The following is a 20152-nucleotide window of genomic DNA, read 5'->3' as shown; positions in this document are numbered from 1 at the left end:
CTGACTTCACACATACACCCCACTAGACATTTCTTTTGTAAGATTTTTTTTTTTTTTTAGTAAGCATACAACTTAAGAAGTTTCTATATGGTGTTTTCATATATGTATATCAGTTTACTTTAGACAATTAATTTAATTTTTACCATAGAACCTATAGCCAGCGTGCTACGACATCCTGAGGTTGTCAGACTTTGCTAATAATTGTATCATGCTCCCCCAAATATGACCTTGACTTTATGATGCATTTGTATCTTCTTCCTAAGTGCATCCTAAGGGCTTATGAAACCAACTTTTGCCTTTCTTCATGCCCACCTTTCTTCTAGCTGGCTTCACAGTCCCAAGTACCAACTTTCATGGGCTGATCCATCCTGGTAGGCATTTCTGGCCTCGTGGAATCCCACCTTAGAGCCTGCCTATACAGCTACTGTCTTTCTTTCAGACTGGACCATGTAGTGGAGTGACATGTCTGGGCTGTTTCTGGAGTGGTGTTGGCACTTAGAAATGAACAGTCACTGTGTTCCACATTGTGTTATTGAAGGATGGGTTGAATTGTTGGCCAGGCTACCAAGTCCTTAGGATAAGGGACAGGTGGTGAGTTTTTATTATGTTGTTATCAGTTATAGGAGTCCTTCAGAAATTAGTGGCTGGGATGAACAGATTTAAGAATCCTGTGTTTTTTGTCCTAATTTGTTTGGTTTTGGGGGTGGACCCCAAGCTTGGGAACCATAGTAATTAGCCCAGCTGCAGACTGGGCAAACATATTACATGGCTGTCACTGCTCCAAGGGGCTGGGCTGGTACTAGAGCTACTGGCTCTGATGAGGTCTTTTGTCAGCTCAGATCTGTGATAGTAGGAACAGATGCAAAGATGCCTTGGGCCTTGGCTACTCAGCTGCTCCCTCCACATTCTCTCTTTTGTCCTTTGTGGTTCAAGGAACTGCTGTTACTGAGTGTAAGAATGAGGGTTTAGGAAGGCAGAGGAAGGGGGATGGCATGGTTACAAAGCAATGTGGAGACTCATTTAATGGAGAGGTTGGGGTTGGGGTTTGGTGCTCACTGATTAGGAAAAGTGGAGAAAAAAGAACATTACTGCCACATGCAAAAAGAGGCTATACATGGTCTCAGAGCTCTGGGGAGAAAGCATCTGCAATTTGTCAAACCAACCTGAAAATTAAAAATATGGCTCAACATGCATGCTTAAGCTCTGGGTAGGAGTGTGTTGGCAAATGCCAGAAAAGTGAAAGCTCTGGATCTACTGGGAGAGGACCACAGGACTGCTAGGGCTGGGGCTAGCAGAGGTGCATGTCTAATGCTTGTCTCTGGAGTCAAATATATTGAGAAACATTCACTGGGATGCATCTCACAGCTTTCGTAAAGGCTCCTGAACTTCTTGGGGGAGCCTTCCTTACCCTGTCTTTCCTCAGTCCTTACCTAGCTCTCCTCAGGGAACCTCTCTTCAGCTTAGCAGTAGAAATAGCCAATTCCATCAAGGAGTTAATATCTATGTCAGTGGTGGTTTGAATAGGAATGGTCTCCATGGATTCAATGTGTTTGAAAGCTTGGTCTATAGAAAGTGGTTCTATTAGGGGAATGTGGCCTTGTCAGAGTAGGTATGGCCTTTTTGGAGGAAGTGTGTCATTGTGGGGGTGGGCTCTGAGGTCTCATATATGTTCAAGCTACACCCAGTACATAGTTCTTCCTTCTGCTGCCTGTATATCAATATGTAGAACTCTCAGCTCCTTCTGTATCACCATGCCTGCCTGTACCCTGACATGTCCTGACATGATGATAAAGGACTAAACCTCTGAACTGTAAACCAGCCCCAATTAAATATTTTTTTTAAAATAAGAGTTGCCATGGTCATGGTGTTTCTTAACAGTAATAAAACCCTAAGACATCAATATATCGAGACTTACTCATAACAATGGTAGTGATTAGATTAAAAAAAACAGGCTTTTCTTAGTTACTTTTATATTGCATTTATAATAGCATGACCAAAAAAACTTATAAGAGAGAATGTTTAATTTGGCTTGCAGTTTTAGATGGTGTCCAAGAAAAGAAGGCTGAGGGAATACATCTCAATCCAAAGCCAAGAGGTAGTGAGAAAGGCACACTGGGACTGGGAATAGTGACATCCTTTAACAAGTCCATACCTCCTATTACTTCTCAAACAGTTATATCAATTGTGAAACTAATATTCAAATGTATGAACCTATGGGGGCTATTCTCATTCAAACCACCACAAGGCTCTTCTAGACTATGGATCAAGCAGATAGGTAGCTTCTGTGGAAGCTGGGGAATGCTACCAATTCGAGACCTCTGGGTATTTAAGGAGATAAAAGGCCAATGTTCACCTTGGAACTATGGATTAAGTAGCTACTGTCTTCCCAGAAGTGTGTTCATAGCACCATGCCAAGATCAAAAGAGTGGGAGCCGACACTGGCCTCTGGTTGTTTTAGAAAAAGTAGATCTGTTAGATATACTTCCTTCCTCTTCCTGGTAGCAAGACTGGAGAATGCTGCTCTTCTTCAAGCCTATGGCAAATGGAAACCCTTTATTATTCCAAAGAATTTGAGAGATTAAAGAAAAAGGCAAGGATATATTTTAAAAAATGAAAGAAAAGCAAGCAAGCAAACAAATGAAAACTACAACTATATCCTGAAAGATAGATTTGAGAGTCAGAACAGGAATCAAACACTATATTCTTGGGCTGAGGCATAAATCCAAGGTCAGGTTTGGTGTGAGAACAGTTTAAGGGGGCATTCTCTTCAGAATGAGTTCCTGTATATGGGCCCACATGGCAAAGAATATATGGGGGTGGCCTCAGTATTGTTTCTTCATTCAGGACATCCTCATGACCTGACCTCTCCCTTGTGATCTTTACTGCACTGGTTCCAGCTTTGTTTCCCTGTCTGTAATGAACTCTGAGAGAACACTAACAGTATTGCTCTGAGGTAGATGAATGTCCCTTAAAGTCCCATTTATTAAAGGCTTGACTCCCAAGGAGGTACTACTGGGAGGTGGAGGTTCCTTTGAGATATGAGGCTCAAGGAAGATCTTTAAGTCATTGGAGGTGTATCCTCTGATGATGTTGTGGAACCCTGGTTTTCATTTTATGTCTTTTGCTTCCTAGCCATACAATAAGTAGTTTTGTTTTGCCACTTACTTTCACCATAAAATTCTGCCTTACCATAGGCCCAAAGCAACAAGGCTGAAGACTCATAGACTAGCCTGGACCCTTGTTCTTAACAATATAGGCAGCTGAATTCCCAGCATGTGTCCTCAATAGGCATCTCTTCAGGGCCTAGTTCTAGAGAGAGAAAGTGCTGTCAAGGGCTCAGTGTACAATCCTTCCATGGACTTTCCCAGGATTTTGTGCCCCTCCCTATTTCTACTGTGTTATGAGAAGACTGACTCAGGCTTCACTTCAGGCAGCAGAGCAGCCCAGGATAAGCCCTGACTTGATGTATGGCCACTGAGACCATATGTCATACTCAGTGCTTTCACTAGACTCGGTGATTCTTAGAATTCTTTTTATGAAAGTGGAAGCCTCCCCAAGCAACCATGATAAACAAACTTTATTTTCTTAATGTGTTCAAGACAGTACTATGAGAAAGTAAAGACAGAACATTAGTGCCTTTTATATGAAGGTTAATTTGCAGGGCAGGAAATAAACATAGAAATGATGTGACAGTGAGATATGGGGCAAAAGCAAGGATTCCCTGAGTAATTTGATTAGAAATTTAGCTAACTTTTAAGGTCCCTCAATGGTCAGGAGTTTACAGATTAGGCTAGGCAGGCTCAGTGAGTCCCAACAATTTGTCTTTCTTTCTCTAATTCCTCAAATCCGAAGCACTGCAGGCTTTTCATAATGAGAATTTAGAATCCCATCCTTCTTCTCATTCATGCCCCGTCTAACCTCTATAAAGAGTCCCAGCATGGTCTTCAGTTTGACTCAACCTCATCAGAGATCTTGATCAGGTAGCATGAGGGAGGGGATCTAAAAAGCCTGCATGTAGCAGGCTGGGTCCCTGGAATCTTCTGGTCTAAGGTGAGGAATAAAGATGCCACTTGGAGTTTTTGCCTCTCCAGCAACACCCAAGGAACTCTTGACAAAAAGCCACTCACAGAGTTTAGGCTCAGAACCTACTGGAGATATGTGTGGATGCCATACCTGCTTGGATCAGCAGCTGTTCCAGTCCCCACTGCTCTAAGCTAGCATATTAGGCATCCAGTTAGACTTTTATTACTGCCATTGACCTTGGTATTTCTCCAGACACAATATTGGGGAACTACCCACTTCAAACTTCATAATCTTGTGTAAGAAACTATCTCCTGAACCACACCCCGGGCCTTTCACCTGCCCCCAACTCACTTATGAGTATCTGAAAATGAGCTGAGTTACCTTTACAGGAAAGCTTAACTAGACACTCTGGCGAGACTTTCAATGAAAGCTGAAATAACATTATCATGAGAAAATTCATGGCACAGTTGCCCTTCACCCTGTTCTCACAGTTCTCCTATCAATCAGGACTTTCCTGCATTTGTTCACTGATGGATGGCAAATAGTTGGCTCATTACTTTGTGAAAACAAGCTGTTGTTTTCAGATATTTTTCTTTCCCTGTCTTTTTCCTCCCCAGTCTCACTTAAGAGGTTTCATTTTTTTATGTCCAGTCAGTGTGTCATTCATTAGTATCATTATTTGTGGAATCTGATTTCCATTACTAGGCTCTGGTGACTTAGGGTAAATAGCCCTGGAACTGAGAGAACATTTGGCTTAATTTTCTCTGTTGTCTTGGTTGTGTAATAGCTCAGTTCTTGAAGTAAATCAGAGGCCAACCTAAGGTTAGGCAGTTGAACCAGAATTTAATTCATCAGCTACTGATGTCTCAAATTAAATTCAGTTTTGTGTGTGTGTGTGTGTGTGTGTGTGTGTGTGTGTGTGTGTGAGAGTTGGGGAATGTCTAATCTTGGTAGGAAATTGCACATGACATTCTTCATATTCTATCACTGGGAAAATATCGTATTAATGGATGAGTTGACTCGACTCATAACAAGAGTTGGGTACGTTGAATACTGGAAATGTATATTCAAAATGGGATGCAAGGATAAACTAAGATTGTCAAAACTCACTGGAGGCCTATGTGACCATTCTTTCCACTCACTCCCCCTGGGTGATTTCATATATACCCATACTTCATTAATCATTAATCATTTATGGCCTGATACTTTACAAAAGATTTCTCCAGACTGTGAGCTTCCCGGGGTGCAGTTAGCAGTTCGGTGAACACCTGACCATGAATGTCCCTTAGAAACAGAGGACTCTTTATGTTTAAAATTGAACTTGATATTTTCTGCCCAAAGTTGTCCCATAACCCCATCCTCATCCCCCCCCTTTTTTTGCAATCCCTCTTGGCTCAAGTGAGAATACCGGGGTCAGACACTTACTCTCCATTTTCCCTCACATTAGACTCGTGGAAAATCACTACACTCAGTGAAGTCCATGTCTTTTTATCTTTGGAGAGGGGCTCTTCTTCGGTTCCCACTGTCATGCCTTTTGTTTTCCTGCATGACTCCTCACTGGCTACCAAGGTGACATGAGGCCAGCCATTATATCCTCCACTCCGTTCATAGAACTTAACACTAGAAACCCTCATTGCCAGTGAGTATGACCCTCAGGGTTCTGCCTGGATTGATCTGGCCCTGCTTCCCTCTCCAGCATCCCATGGCATTTCAACTGGTCTCATACATAATTTCCTTCCCCTGTGTCCTTCCTCCATCTCACCACTTGGCATGGGTCCCATCAATGTTGCTCCCAAACAGCATAGATGATACGTTCTCTGACAAAGTTTACCTACTCTCAGGTCTGGCTGTGTCTTCCCTGACATTTTTGCAGCCCCCTTTACCTGCTCTACCATCATAATCACTTGCTTTCCTGGGTTCTGGGGATAGTATTGTAGGCCTTGAGGCTATATAGTAGCTAAGCTCCCAGATAATTAAGTAAAGAAGTGATTGGAACAGCATTAGAAAGTCTTCTACCTTCTGCCTGCTAGGTATTTCACAACTACTAAAATCCCCACTTGCCTGTGATGGAACAAATACCTGTTTACATTTGAGGCTCTGAAGATCTAGGTTTCAGCCTAGCTCTGCATTTTCACAGGAAAAATCTTGACTATGTAAGACTCAGTTTGCTTTGCTGCAGAGCAGGGATTGTAACATGTTCCAGTAGAGCTGGTGTGAGGAGTGCCTCCCTCAGTGAACAATGGGCAAGGCCTCTGCTGCCCCCACTTTTCTCCCATAAAGCCTGCACTGGGGCCAAAGGACTTGTGCTTTCCAGAGTGGAGCTGACAGAGCAGACCTGATAGGAGCCTTAGTTGTTGAATATGATAATAATAATGTCATTTATTTATATAAAAGCGCACTAATAGAGGCAGCACTTATAATTAGCCAACACAGCCATAGTATTAATTTTTATCTAGAGTTATTTAAGTCTAGAAGCCTTCCTCCCTCTTCTGTTAGCACTTAGCTGGAGGGCGATTGAGAACATTTGTAATTGGATTTCTGTGCAGGACTTAATTATAAGGAAACAATAAAGTCCCTGAAATGCAGCAGGTTATACTCCACTAACTATTATTTTCCAGAGACACACTCAGGCCAATGAATGCACAAATTAATCTACATTATAATTTTTAAACTTAACAAAGCTTTGCTGTCCCCTTCTCCCGGGGTTGGAAAGGAATCTCCTGGGAGTGCAGACTCTAGGAGGAAGGCACAGAGGTGGACACTTAATTTCTATAATCAAGTCTCTTGTTCCATGGGCCACTAAACCATTTCCAGTCCCCTTGGGATCTTGGGAGTATATGTTCTTCCCTTGTCCAAAAATAGCTTATTAATAGGACTGTCTTGTTTATATTTCACCCAGGAAAATCCTAAAGTGATACAGCAACAGGGAGATATCGAGCCAATTAGTAGCTGGGCTTTTTGTCATGTGGGGGCTAGTTATTAATTTACTGCCTTTTACCAATATTGGAATTGATTCAGAGGAAACAAGAGGGAGAAAAGAGATGCATGTGTTTCAGACCACCTGAGAAAACTCAAAGAAACAAGGTTAAACTGTTCATGCCTACAACATAGCTGTCCAACCTTTTGGGAGAGGCAGCATTAGGCTTTCTCTGGTCAATAGGAATGCTGTGGAAACCCAGATGGACAGCTGGCCAAACTGTTCACATTCATTTTCACATCACAGTGGTCACTTCTCAGAGTCATTCTGTGGTTTTTTTTTTTCAGTGTTTGTTGTATTCTCTCTAAGTCAGGCTGTAGATACACAAGGGTAAGTAAGACAGAACAGGTTTCTCCTGAACTTCTTTGCCAGCTCTATAGGGAGACTTGTCTGTGGTTATCAGCCAGAATTTGTGTTTTGGCAGAATTTAGATAGGACTTTGGTAGTTTTGACCATGCCAAAGTGTAGGTATTGTTGCTTTCTTTGTGATTCTAGACCTGTGGGATTGTGGTTTCCTTCAAAGCTCCCTCTGTGAAAGGCTGTGCACACTTACAACTATGTAGGATGAGAGAGGAGGAGACATCACCAGGATGAATGGATGAGTTTAGGACCTGGGAGAAGGTCTGCTGAGATATGGGTGTGGGAGATGACACACTGCCATCCTTGAAGGCTGGCTGTAAGAATCAGAGCCCAGAAGTTAAGTTGCCTTAAAGAATGACATGCTGGAGGGAGATGGAGTTGATGGTAGAGAGACAGTACAGCATGTATGAAGTCTTGAGTTCATTTCCTACCCTGAATCACAAAAAAGGCATAAAAAATATTGTTCACTATTGGTAAAAAGCAAAATGCACCCACAACCCCACTGCCTCATTCATATTAGATTAACATACAGTAATCAGCCTTACAAATTATTACCAATCCCTTGGGAACACAATTTTAAAAGAGAATAAAATATCCCATTTGTGGATATGCTATAATTTACTTAACTGTGTTGGCATATATTTGCCTTTGCTTAGTACTTAGAAACAGAAAAGAAGGACATCTCTGCTTATCCCTATTTTCACTTGCTCAGAACTGAAGTAGTATGATTTCAACAAAGAAAATGAGTGTTTTAAAGATTCTTGGGACTTACCTGCCATGTTGCACTGTAGAAACAGTGAAAATGATTGTGAATGTAGAGGTGTGTGAGAGGCCTGTTTCTCCCTAATCATTGCTCTGGTGACATTTCCAATGTTTATTATTTGAAAGGGCAAAATTATATTTTATTATTGTGCTTTTCCCCCACATACATTGCTTTCACTAAAACATTTTAACATTGCTTTGTAGTAAACCATCATTTGTATTTATTCCAATAGCCCATTCTTGTTCTTTGCATATTTGAAAAGGCTAGAAGGGCCAGTAGTTTTTTTTTTACATTTATGAAATCTATTTCTTATTTTAAGACTATTAACTGTTTGACTTTTTTGTTGCAAACATTTTCTCAAGTTGATTTTACTGTTTATTTGTACTTTCTAGGATGTTCTTTTATGGAAATGGTTCCAAATTTTTATGCAGCCAAACATATCACTTTTTCTTTGTGAATTTTCCAATTGCTTTGCAGCTTAGAAATATTATCTCCACACTAAGATATATGTACAAATTTATATTGTATTCCAATCATTTATGGTTTCATCATTTTAACTTTTAATTCTTTAATTCATCTGAAGTCTACTTTGTTTTACATTACTAGCTGAGGGTTTAATCTGATTTCCCTCTGGAATAGCTGCTCATTCATCCTAGCATTGTTTATTAAAGAACGTTATCTTGGATGCCTCCTTTATCACATGATAATTTTTAACATGAAGTAGACTATTCTGAGCCATTTTATTGCGTTCATTTGGTTTTCAGCTACAAACATACTTTTATTATTGTACCTTTATATTTCCATGTAATTTTAAAATACAACAGATATGTTTATATATGAAAAATGTAATATTTTTATGTCTTAGAGGAAATACCTGTCACAATTACTTTGTTTTTAAGGTGGAAAAGGCTACTCCTGATGATATGTCTTCCAAATGAGTTTTAGAATTATCTTACCTAGATCCCCATTGCTGGGGAGGGGGAATGCTAATCTATTTAGTTCCACTCCACTATTGTGTTATAATCTTACCTAACCCACACTACTTGATATTGCCTGGTCCTGTGCCCATCCCATCTAGATGACACCAGAGTTACTTCCTGTTTCCTCTCCAAACAGGACTCAGTCCCTGAATATAGTCAGAACTGTGACCTAAAGCTTTATTACTTTTTTAAAAAGTAGCTTTCTTTTATTTATTTAGTTTTCTCATATGTTGTACTTTTAGCATATTCCTCATCATTTTTTAACCTTTCTTTTTCTTTCAGTTCTTCCTTCCTATTTATTGCTTTTATTCCCTCTACAGTTTCTTTTCAACTTTCATGTGATGTGTGTATGTATGAATAATTCTATGTAACTTATAAAACCCTGGAACCATGAAAGATAAAATATGTATTATTTGTTTTTCTTAGAGTAGTTAAATTCACTAAATATGATTGTCTTCAGTTGTATCCATTTTTTTTGGCAAATAACACAAACTTGTTAATTATGGCTGAAAATTCTATTATATATAGATCACATTTTATTTATTTATTTTTAATCTATTGATCTAGTCTGCTGAGTTTGAACTCCTAGGTTGGGTTCTGTAAGTTAACTATTATAAATAGTGTTATTATAAACATGAACATAAACATGTGCAGCTATCTCTGTGATCTGCTGACTTTGTGTCTCTGTGTGTGTGGAGAGTGGGGGGCTGCCTTCTAACTTACAGTTCTCCTGCCTTTGTCTTCAGAGTGCAGGGATTGTAAGCATGTGTCAATACTCCTCTATTTCAGTCAGGTGCTTTTTAGTGACCCCAGGAACTGACGAGCATTTTAATGCCAGCTTCCCAGATTCATGTTCAGAACATTCTTAGGCTGACTCTGCCCTTTCCTAGCTTAGCTCAGCCAGATATACTTCTATGAGAGAACACTAAGTTCATATCCCCCCAGGGAAGAGTGTGAGCACAAGTATTTCTAGGGTGATGTAGGGTAATAATTAGAAACCAAAGTCCTCTATTTTCTGAAATACTTGCTTGGTGTCAGGCCTGCTATAGGATATTATGTACATCACCTCTAATTTCCACTGTTGCTACTTGAGTTAATACTGATTGCATTTAATAACAGAAGATCTCCTTAGAGGGAGTGGGAAATATACAAAATACTACCTAGCTCCTACATGGCAGAGTCCATTTCTCAACCCCACTATTTGAATTCCAAATATCTATACTTCATGTGGTTAGAGTTCTGGGCATATTCCCTCCTACAAGTACTCATCTGACTGTAGCTTTAGCACTTCACATGAATGTTCGGGGTCCTTGAACTTTGAGGATTCTGACCACCCCAGCTCTCCCTGGTGTAGAATCTGGTAAAAAATATTTGAGGCTGTTCATCTGAACCAGAGCCCAGGTCATTTCACCACCCAGAGAAGTGAAGTCAATAATTCTTGCTGCAGTGGAAATGATGCCTTCCATCTCTTCCTCTTTCCTGACTACTAGACCAGTGTCCAACCTGCTGAGTTCCACAGCTGAGTGCGTGTTGGGAGAGCACTTGCATGTGTAGTAAGTGTGGGAAACAGAAGTAAAGGTCTGGTTGGAATAAGGAAGAGGAAAATCACATTGTGTAATAAAGAATCCTGTGGGGTTGGTTACTTCTACCCAAGACTAAGATGACAAAAAAAAAAAAAAAAAAAAAAAAAAAAAAATTTAAAAAACACTCATTTTTTGAATACTACTTATCATAATCTAAATTTACTGCCATTTTAGTCAACAAATTGTGTGCACACAGTCACATTACTGCTCATGTAATCACTGTGAATTGATTACACTGAACCTTTCTTTTCTACACTTAAAGTTACTATGTATTCAGAGAGCTTTATTAACACAATTCTCCCATTCAGATTTTTAATGGACTGTACATGGCATCCAAAAAGGGTAACAATCCATATCTTAATTGAAAGTCATATTGAGAGTTGTATTGAGTGGGCATGATCAGACCCAAAGCAAAAGATCTGGTCATGGGGAGGGGAGATAGACTATTTCCTTTTAAATTACTTTATTATTGTTTATTTTTATTGCTGCCAGTATGCATGTGTATGATGTGTATAAATACATGTGTGTGCCAAGATACACACATGGAAGTCAGAAGACAAAGGCTTGTGTAGCAAGTGCTTTTTCTTCAACATGTTGATTCATCTCACAGGCCCCACTTGTTTTTTTTTAATAGTACAGTTTTTTAAAATGACCAAGTCTGTTAAAAGAATATAGGAATTTTAGGTAAACTTTTTATTACATTTAATATCCATTGTGCATTGTAATAGCTCAGAGAGGTGCTCCCCTAGTAATCTAGAATTGTTGATGCACAGACTTACAAACTTGATAAGTAAGTGAAGTACTCAGGAAATTGCAGATAATTATAAAGTAGTCATTAAACTTGACACTTGAAAGAAACTGGCTTCAGGAAAAGAATTCAGCCTAGAAATTGCCATTCTCTCCTAGTGAGTTTTTTGTTTGTTTGTTTGTTTTGTTTTGATTTTTTTTTGTATTGCAGTTGTCTATATTCTTATCTATCTTCTACATGGAAGACAATTTGTTTTAAGAAAATATTTGGGGTCCCCTCCCCCGCCCGAACTCCCTGGGTTGGCCCCTGATCCTGCTGCTCCTGTCTCCAGTCCCCATCAAGAGCACCCTTGGAGCTCTGATACACCCCCACCCATCCCCACCGCCAGCCTAACCCCCCACCCTGTGCCCTACCCCACCCACGGTCCTGCTGCTCTGGTTGAGCACTGGGACAGAGGGTGGAGCCAATAGTCCACCCTACTTAGGAGACTTCTCGGAGCAACTCTGAACAAAAGAGACCTGACTATCCACACAGGACCACCTGCTTGGTCTCTGACCCCGCCTCCAGTCCTCTGCTGGAGTCCCGGGCCCCTCCCAGAGATCTGCCTATCTCTGCGGGTCCACTCAGAGTTCCTGCAGGCAAGATCCTTGACCCCCAAAGCCTGGCCTCTGCCAAAGAACAAGGTCTCAGCTGGAGAGCGCCAGTTTCCACTGAGATCCCACTATCCTGCAAAACCTTCTCAAGTTCCAGCTCAGCCCTTGCCCTCTTCCGCCAGCTATTGGCCAGAGTTATTGGCCAGAGCTATTGGCCAGAGGACCACTGTGAGTACCTGCTTGCATCTTCTTCTGGATCCTCATCCTTGACCCCATCCCTGGATACCTGTCTGCAGAGAAACCTCCTAGAGAGCTTGGACCACACAGAGCTACAGATATTGAATCTCAGACCCACATAAGCCCATCGGGGAAGTACCATAGAGAGAGGGGGGATACACCACCAACACCTACTGGAAGAAGCTATGGGAAGAAGGCAATACAAAAGAACACCTAACAACAGAAAGACAAACATGACACCACCAGAATCTAGGGAATCTACACCAACAAAAATGGAACACAACAACAAAGCAGAGGAAGCAGAAGGGTACGACTTAAAAATTATCATCATAAAAATGATAGAGGCTCTCAAAGAAGATGTGAGAAAATCCCTTAAAGAAATGGAGGAAAAAACAAACAAAAAAGTGGAAGAAATGAACAAATTCCTTAAGGAAAGTACAGAAAGCCAAGAAAAAACAATTAACCATGTGAAGGAAACGGTTCAAGACTTGAAAACTGAAATTGAGAAAATAAAGGCAACACAAACGGAAGGAATGCTGGAAATTGAAAAGCTGGGCAAAAAATCGGGAACTACAGAAACAAGCATAACCAATAGAATTCAAGAGATGGAAGAGAGAATCTCAGGCGAAGAAGTTAAACTGGAAGAAACAGATTCATCGACCAAAGAAAATCATAAATCCAACAAATCCTTAACACAAAACATCCAGGAAATGTGGGACACCGTGAAAAGGCTAAACCTAAGAATAATAGGCATAGAGGAAGGTGAGGAAGCCCAGCTTAAAAGTGTTGAAAACATATTCAACAAAATCATCGAGGAAAACTTTCCAAATCTGAAGAAGGACATGCCCATGAAAGTACAAGAAGCATACCGAACCCCAAATAGGCTGGACCAAAGAAAAAAGAACCCTCGACATATAATAATCAAAACACCTAGCATACAGAATAAAGAAAGAATATTAAGAGCAGCGAAGGAAAAAGGACAGGTAACATATAAAGCCAGACCTATCAAAATTACACTTGACTTCTCCATGGAAACCGTCAAGGCCAGAAGGTCCTGGATAGATGTTCTAAAAGTAGTAAGAGAACACGGATGCCAGCCTAGGCTACTATATCCAGCAAAACTCTCAATCAATATAGATGGAGAGAACAAGATATTTAATGACAAAACCAGATTTTCCCAATATGTATCTACAAATCCAGCCCTACAGAAAGTATTGGAAGGAAAACTCCAATCCAAGGAAGGTAACTAAGCCCACAAAAATGTAGGCAACAGATAATCCAACTACACCAGAAATCAAGGGTGAAGCAGAACAAATATATTCACAATACCATTGCCAACAACAAACCTAAATCAAACAAGCATCAACAATCAATGGTCCTTACTCACCCTCAACATTAATGGTCTTAACTCACCTATAAAAAGACACAGGCTAACAGAATGGATACGAAGACAGAATCCATCCTTCTGCTGCATACAAGAAACACATCTTAGCTTCAAAGATAGACATTACCTCAGGGTAAAGGGTTGGGAAAAGATTTTCCAATCAAATGGAAATAAGAAGCAAGCAGGCATAGCTATCCTAATATCTAACAAGTTAGACTTCAAACCAAAATTAGTCAAAAGAGATGAAGACAGTCATTTCATATTCATCACAGGAGAAATCCATCAACACAAAGTCTCAGTTCTGAACATCTATGCCCCTAATACAAAGGCACCCACATTCGTAAAAGAAACACTACTAAAACTCAAAGCTCATATAAAACCTCACAGACTTATAGTGGGAGACTTCAATACACCACTCTCAACACTAGACAGGACCATAAATCAGAAACTCAACAAAGAAACAAAAGAATTAACACCCTTTACAATAGCCACAAGCAACATAAAGTATCTTGGTGTAACACTTACCAAACAAGTAAAAGACCTATATAATAAGAACTTTGTGACTCTAAAGAAAGAAATTAAAGAAGACACCAGAATATGGAAAGATATCCCATGCTCTTGGTTAGGTAGGATTAATATAGTAAAAATGGCAATCTTACCAAAAACAATCTATAGATTCAATGCCATCTCCATTAAAATCCCACCACAATTCTTCACCGACTTTGAAGGGATAATAATCAACTTTATATGGAAAAACAAAAGACCCAGGATTGCCAAAACAACCCTATACAATAAAAGAACTTCAGGAGGCATCACCATTCCTGACTTTAAGCTCTACTACAGAGCTATAGTTCTGAAAACAGCCTGGTATTGTCATAAAAATAGACAGGTAGACCAATGGAATCGAATTGAAAATCCTGATATTAATCCACACACCTATGAACACCTGATTTTTGACAAAACAGCTAAAATTATACAATGGGGCGAGGACAGCATCTTCAACAAATGGTGCTGGCACAATTGGATGAGGGTGTGTAGAAGACTGCAGATAGTCCCATGTCTGTCGCCATGCACCAAACTCAAGTCCAAATGGATCAAAGACCTCAACATCAATCCAGCCACATTGAACCACTTAGAAGAGAAAGTAGGAGGTACCCTTGAACAAATTGGTATAGGAGACCGCTTCTTGAACATAACTCCAGGGGCACAGACACTGAGAGAAACAATTAATAAATGGGACCTCTTCAAACTTAGAAGCTTCTGTAAGGCAAAGGACACAGTGGACAAGACCAAATGGCAGCACAGAGACTGAGAAAAGATTTTCACCAATCCTATATCCGACAAAGGGCTAATCTCCAAAATATACAAAGAACTCAAGAAACTAGTCAACACAACACCAAATAACCCTATTAAAAAATGGGGTACAGAACTGAAGAAGGAAATCTCAATAGAGGAAATCAAAAAGGCTGAAAGACACTTAAGAAAATGCTCCACATCCTTAGCTATCAGGGAAATGCAAGTCAAAACAACTTTGAGACACCATCTTACTCCTGCCAGAATGGCTAAAATTAGAAACACCAGTGATGACTTATGTTGGAGAGGATGTGGAGAAAGGGGAACACTCCTCCACTGCTGGTGGAAGTGCAAACTCATACAGCCATTTTGGAGATCAGTATGGTGGTTCCTCAGGAAAATGGGAATTAGTTTACCACAGGACCCGGCAATCCCCCGCTTAGGCATATACCCAAAGGATTCACACCCATGCAACAAAGATATCTGTTCAACTATGTTCATAGCAGCACTATTTGTAATAGCAAGAGCCTGGAAGCAACCTAGATGCCCCTCAATTGAAGAATGGTTAATGAAGATGTGGCACATCTACATAATGGAACACTACTCTGCAGAAAAAAATAATGGTATCTTGAAATTCGCAGGCAAGTGGATGGCAGTTGAAGAAACCATCCTGAATGAGGTAACTCAGTCACAAAAAGAGGAACACAGTATGTACTCACTCATATATGGATTTTAGACCTAGATCAAATGATCACCAGCCTATAATTCACATCACCAGAGGAACTAGGATACAAGGTGTATTCTAAGAGATTCATATAAAGCCCCTCACAGAACTGGGAAGGGACAAGTCCCCCAGAGCTCAGGTGAAGTGGGGGGGGGGAAGCAAATGGAGAGAGAAGTAGGAGAAAATGAGGGGGAGGAAAGGAAAACGTGTACGACCAGGAAAATTGAGCCTGGTTAGGAATAGAAGATAGGAAAGAGAGAGGCAGAGACAGAGAGAGAGAACATAAAAGAGGGAGCCAATATTTGTTTGAAGATAAAATTGAACACAAAGAAAGGTCTAGAGAACTACAAGACTGCTCCCAACTAACAATCTTAGCCTAAATGCCCTTCCCGGAGAGAGTGAGATCAACAACTAACTTCTCCATGGAGCCCTCAACTAATGCCTGTTGAAAACAGGATCAAACACCCATACATAAACACTGAGTCGAACTAGAACCCAGAAGCAGATGGAGAGGACAAGACCATGTGGCAGAAACACATACAGACAGCTTACCTGAACAAGGAGGAGCTAATGGCCACTAGACTGATAGCTGGGAAGCCAGCATGGGACTGACTCAAGCCTCCCTGAATATGGGTCTCAGCCAGAAGGACTGAGCAGTCTAAGGGACCTCAGACAGTGGAGCCAGGATGTATCCCTGGTGCACAAAAAGACTTTGCAAACATATCCCCCATGGAGGGATAACTGCCTTAATCTAGAGACAGGAGAGAAGCCCTAGTCCCTACTTCACAGGACCTGTCAGATCTACATGACCCCAACTGGATGGCATTCCCCTACATATGGAATTGGGGTGGGGGGATGGGAGGGTGTTTAGAGTGCATGTGAGAGGGCAGAGAGGATAAAAGGGAGGGAAGGAGTGAGGGAGGGGTAGGGGAGGATTGAGGGAGGTTGGGAGTGAGTTGGGAGGGAGGGAGGGAGTGAGGGAGGAAGGGAGGGAGGAAGGGAGGGAGGGAGGGAGGGGGAACTGGGATCGACATGTAAAATAATAAATTAAATTAAAAAAAATGCTTTGACTCCAAAATTTAAGTTCAAGGACAAGTTACTGGGGAAAAGGATTTCTATTTTTGTTTCCACAGAAAATGAAAAGATGCGATTCCTTCCAGACTAATGTGGTTTGATCACACCAGACCGCCTGAAACAAAGTACAAGCTGATCCTACATTCAAAACAGCTGGACAAAACAGCCCTACAGACTACAGCCAGGATATCTGAATCTTCTTCGAATCCCCCATGACAGTGCCCCTTACCAGCAGGAAGTAGTTTGGAAAGAACGACGCCCAAATTCCCAAATATTGTGTATAAATGTTTGTTTTCATTTAATTAGACTTTGTTATATAAAATTAAATAAAATGATAAAAAAGAAAATATTTGGGTTTTGCGGGCATGGGAAATAGAAGAATATGAATGGTGGTTCTTTGAATCTCCCCTTAAAGAAGATAGAGCCTGGGCTAGGGATTGAGTGAGGCACCTCAGTTCTGACCTTAGCTGTTTGTTTTTGCTTGTTAATTTTGCATTTTTCATGTTTTGAGATTCTTTTGAGACAGATGAGGAGGATCTGTGTTGTCTTGGGGCACTGAGGGTGGAGTCAACACTGTGATGTACTGTTAAATACTAAGTAATGCAAATCCTTTAGGGTTGCTAATTCTGTGGTGAACTTTCCATAATCTTCATTGTAAACACCCATTTGTGCTGAAAATGAATGATTAAAACTTGTTAGTAGGAAGTCTTTTTATAAGACCTGCCTTATACCTGGCAGCCTTGAGTGAGAAACTGTCCTCAAGTAGCTCCTTTAAGGGCAATGGATGAACTGCCACTAGTTTTGGGCATTTTAAAATCACTCAGAAAACTAAAACCATAGCTGAAAGTGGGTTCTGGTTATTGAGATGCAGAGTCAGGCTGTGATCAGGCAGTAACAGAAGCCAAGCTAACCAAGGCCACACTATTGCTGTTAGGGAGAAATAGCCACATCTTCATAGCCATGGTGGAGCAGAGAAATCTCGCTTTGGGTTTGCATCCCAGAGATGAGCAGCAGATGACTTAATGTTAGCAAGATGGAGATATACTTCTTAGACAAGCTGTGCTATTGATGAACACAGTGAATTATTTCCATCCAGGCCCTGGCACTGTACTCTTCTTCCACTTTGAAGGAGATGGAGAGGGGAGTGAGAGATGAATGTATAGGAGATACAAATATACTAAAATATTAGGGGTTGCTGAGGATTGGATTGAAAATCCTAAAAATTTGGTATACACCTGTAATTCAAGTACTCAGGAATTCTTTGCAGAAGAATCATGAGTTTCAGGCCAGACTGGACCACATGATCAAATCCTGTCTCCTTTTCTTCCTTTGACTGTATAACTTTTCTACAACTCTGCCATACACTGCATATATACACATATGACTATGTAAGAATATCTATATACTAACATGCTCTTGTTTCCAAAATTCTGTCTCATGAGTACCAGGTTCCTTTTGTGCATATTGGCTTGTCCCTACTTGACTGAAGGTCAGGGATACCCTGCTCACCAGAAAATCCTCCTGGTCCTGTTATCTAAAAAAGAAGGACTAGAAACTTCTGCTTGCACTTGGTTGGGATAGGTTCTTGAGTTGTTCTCAGTTAATGTGTCTCACCAGTAAAGTGGGAGGGGGGATGTCAAACACCATTAGATTGCAGGATAAAAACAGGGAAATAAGAGTAGATGGGAGGAAGTATGTCACCCTCAGTTTAGAAGGAGTCCAAAGTTTTCTTCCCTTTAACCTCATTACAGAACTGGAAGTTCTGGTTCTGTATTGTTTTCTCTATTCCACATCCCTAGTGAAGGGCTATCTTCATATTCCTCCCCTGGGCTGGGTCTTACAACACTCACCATCTAGTATTTGCACTTTTTTCACTTTTGATTTCTGAAGCAAAATTGAAGTCACTTCCTTTATCAGTGCCTAGCTGAAAGCCATATAAGTCTCTTTCAGGATCACCTCAAGAGCAGTGAGGGCAAGGGCCATGTTTCTCTCATTCTCATTTCACCTTAGCACTTAACTTATGAGTTTTGTTTTGTTTTAGAAACAATCTTATTTTGCATATCAATCACCACATTCCCTCTCCCTCCCATGCCCCCCACCAATGCCCCTAACATACCCCCACCAACTCCCCAAGGATAGTGAAGCCTTCCATGGGGAATCATCAAAGTCTATCATATCCATATCAGTTTGGGGAGGTCCTAGGCCCTCCTCTGTGTATCCCTCCATAGAGAATGGGCTCCCAAAGTCCATTTGTGCACTAGGGATAAATACTGGCTTCACTATTAGAGATCCAATAGACTGCCCAGGCCTCCTAACTGGCACGCACATTCAGAGGGCTTGGTTCAATCTAATGCTGATTTCCCAGCTTTACGACTTGGGTCCCTGTGCTCTCACTAGGTCAGGTCAGCTTCCTTTCTTCCTTCCTTCCTCCCTTCCTTCCTCCCTCCTTTCCTTCCTTCCTTGCATTAATTTATTTTTCTTATTTTATATATTGATGCCAGTTCTCTCAGTTCCCTCTCTTCCACCCTCCCATGCCCCCTGATCACCCTCCATCCCCCCCCACTCTGCATGTAGGGTGATGCTTTCCTTGAGGGGTCATTTAAATCTGTCAAGTCATTTGGAATAGGGTCTAGGCCCTCCCTCCTGCCTTTAAGTTAAGGGAGTATCCCTCCATGGGAAACATTCTCCCAAAGTCATTTTGTGTACCAGGGATACATCCTGGTTCCATTGTCAGAGGTCCCTTCCAGGCATTCTAACAGAGACCCATGTTCGGGGGGTGGGGGTGGTATCTGAGTTGGTTCAATGCCAGTGGCGCCATGGATAACGGTCTAACTATGGATCAGAAGGTCAGCTGTTTCTGTAGGTTTCACCAGCACGGCCTTGACTCCTTTGCTCATCCCTTTTCCCTCTTTACAACTGCATTCCAGGAGTTTGGCTCATTCCAGGCTGTGGATGCCTGCTTCTGCTTTCATCAACTACTGGATGAAGGTTCTAGGATGGCAATTAAGGTAGTCATCAATCTCATTATAGGGGAAGGGTATCAAAGGCGGCCTCCCCACTACTGCCTAGATTCTTAGTTGGGGTCATCTTTGTGGATCTCTGAACATTTTCTTAGTGCCAGATTTCTCTTTAAACCTATACTGGCTCCCTCTATTTCTTGTTCTCTATTTCTCCCAACTCAGTCTTCCTGATCCCTCTTGTTCTTCTTCCCCCTTTCCTCCTTTCCCTTTCTCCCCCCCCCCCCACAGTGCTCCCAATTTGCTCAGGAGTTCTGTCCCTTTCTCCTTCTTTGGGGGAGGGGCATGTATTTCTCTCTTACGGTCCTCCTTGTTTCTTAGTTTCTCTGGTGGTGTGGATTGTAGGCTGGTAGTCCTTTGCTCTATGTCTAATACCCATATATGAGTGAGTACACA

This window comes from Phodopus roborovskii, unplaced genomic scaffold (genome assembly GCF_943737965.1).
Source record: "Phodopus roborovskii unplaced genomic scaffold, PHOROB, whole genome shotgun sequence".
Lineage (NCBI taxonomy): Eukaryota > Metazoa > Chordata > Mammalia > Rodentia > Cricetidae > Phodopus > Phodopus roborovskii.
This window is presented reverse-complemented; position numbering follows the sequence as displayed.